Raw genomic sequence first — 2,799 nt, 5'->3', positions numbered from 1 at the left:
CTGGATTGATGACAATGTTTTCAATGAAATAAGTATTGCAGGTTCATTGTCTTAAAACTTCTTATAGAGTAAGAGAAAGTAGGGAAGGTTGAAGCAGTCTAAATTTGTTTTCACTCATTGAACATATTGTCTACATGTGCCAGGCACAAAGATGGAGAAAGCAAAAGAAGCTATGGCACAATAACTGAGAGAAATGGGACTGGGCAGGGGAGGAGGAGAGGATAGAGGAAAATGATGACTGGGAATCCCTAAGGCCCGGCCAAGGTTAGATAGCATGAGTTAGTGGTGAAACCAAGAGTCTTGGTTACGATGTTCTTTTAGCAACCCTGGGCAGTGTGACAGAAGAATTAGAGAGTGTAGATGTAGTTTGGGGGATGAACCCAAACTGAAGAATATGAAGCAGTGAGGGTAAGTTTATAGTCAAGTACAAGATGGAAAGCAACAGGGGGGACTAATACAAGCATCACTAAAATGCCTTCCCACAAGCACAGGCTGGATAGGGAAGCTAGAAAAGCCAGAATGGGGCCAATGAGAGAAGAATGGGCAGGGGGAAGATTAGAGGCCAACAAACTGAATATGAAAGAGAGAGAGATAAATAGAAGATAGTCATCAGAGAGAATGTCAGCATCCAAGGAAATGGCAGCAGCAAAATTCCCAGTAATAGGGTGGGTCCAAATGTGATTTCACCCCATTGAAGGTAGCAAGTAGTTGTAAAGCAAGATTGTTGAAAGTGTCATAAATATGAACGTTGACCATCCAAAAAATAGGAGTCCAAAGGAAATCCATGAGCAAGGTAAAAGTCATATTGGAAGTCAGTGGACCACAGGAACAAGATGGGGAAAGAGCAGAAAGGTGAAACTGTTAAGAGCTCATGATTAGTGTTCTGGAAAGAGACTGAGGTAGGTGGGGTGGGATGGGGATGAGTTCTTTTTCTTCCTTTGATTCCAGAGGTGTTGCCTCCATTAGAAGAAAACTGGTATTATCAAGAGTAGATAGGTATCAGTCTTGAACATGAGAGGGGAAAACCATTCTAGAAAAGGATTCATTTTCAAGCAGATAATGTTACAATAGAAAAGGGCTCAATGACAATCTTTTTCATTCCACTGGTCATTGTAGAAGCAGGTAGGACAGGCAAAGCAGGGATAGCCAGGGATGCATGGTGTATAGCAAGGTGTGTGCTGGGAGGCACATAGTGAAACATTTTCTCCTGGGTGGCAGTTTTTAACATAAGCTCACTTGAGGCTCTTGTGAGTCATTAACACTTCTGGAAACTCCAAGGTCAACTTAAGGTCATTTGTTGGAATATTTGGGGCATATCATAGTTGCTGATCATCTCCATGAATTCTTTGAAGTGGTCGTCCCTTTGAACATTATTAAAGTGCTTATTGAGAAATAAATATTTAATAAATATTTATTATTTATTAAATAAAATTTAAAAATATAGAAAGATCATCTCCTGCTCATCAGGGTCTGAATGCAGAAATGGTTTATGGATCAAACAAATCAATGTAGAAAACTTTAAATTTTCTATTAAGTAAATGCCACACATTAAATACCAGAAAGTGATGACTAAGAGGTGGAGACGATAGGAGGTGTATACCAAAGGTTTCACCCACACCCTGTTTTGTGGTTTTACCCCGATGCCACCACCACACCTATGAGTTTCGCTTATTAAAATAATAAAGAGGTAGAGTAACTAAAACCTGCTGATCAGGGCACAGAGCTAAACGTAATTCCTCAGAGACTAAACCTGACAGACAAAACCAGGATTCAATGTGGAAGATGTCTGATGGTGTGAGTTAATATATTTTCCAACCTGGACTACAGGTGTGTGCTGATGTGTGTAGTTTTGCACATCCTCAGCACATCTTTGAGAACATTGAGCTCATCTCCTTTAATTCACCCACAAAATGTTGACATTAAAACCAAGAAAAAATGGGGATATTCGGGGATCGACTGGAGCACAGGGATTTAAGAAGCAACAGCAAGAAGTTTCAGACTAGTGAAATAAATAAAAGTTCTATGTAGAGAATATATCTATGCAACCTCCTGTGTCCATTGAGCAGTAACAGCTCCAGTGTGTAAAAATTAGGAATATAGCTCTCATCATATCAGCTACCACTTAAGGAGCACTTACTATACGCTAAACTCTTTTCATGTTGTATCATGGAATCCGCACGTGTTTAAGGGGTAGACACGCTTATTCCCATTTCACAGACAAGGGCACGCCCAGCGCGCAAAGCCTCGGTGACTTGCCAGGGATCTACCGCCAAGGGTGCTGGAGCTGACTCATCTGACTCGGTTGCTGCTCAGGTGGAGTTTTAAAAATGCCACTAGAGACCCATTTAAAACATGTACACCCCACTTTTTAGGTATGACTGGTGACCGTGATTTTACCTTTTGAGTCACAGCCCCCAAGACCTGTGTTCCTGTCAAATTGAGGAGAGAGGGCGAGGGCGGGCTGCGAGAGTTGGGGGGAAAACAGGTGGAGAGAACAGGTGGAACCTAAGAAGGATACAAGGTAAAAATGAAAAGCAGAGCTGTGGGGCCTGGCCTTGGGGACGCTCCAGAGAGCACTGGGCGCGGAGAGCCAAGCAGGAAGGACCGGGCCAGCCAGGCGGTCTCACCTGTGCACGTGACCCGCGCGGCCGCCAGGGCGGAGGCGCGCTCACCTGGGCCCACGTGACGGGGCGGGGCGTCGCCAGCCGGGGGCCCGCATGGCCACGCCCCCTCCCGCGCGGCGCACCCGGACCCCGCAGACCGAGAGGCGGCGGCGGCGGCGGCGGGAGCCCGGGAGGC

The sequence above is a fragment of the Eulemur rufifrons genome, chromosome 3 (genome assembly GCF_041146395.1).
Source record: "Eulemur rufifrons isolate Redbay chromosome 3, OSU_ERuf_1, whole genome shotgun sequence".
NCBI lineage: Eukaryota > Metazoa > Chordata > Mammalia > Primates > Lemuridae > Eulemur > Eulemur rufifrons.
The sequence above is the reverse complement of the archived record's forward strand: the minus strand, read 5'-3'. Positions refer to the sequence as shown.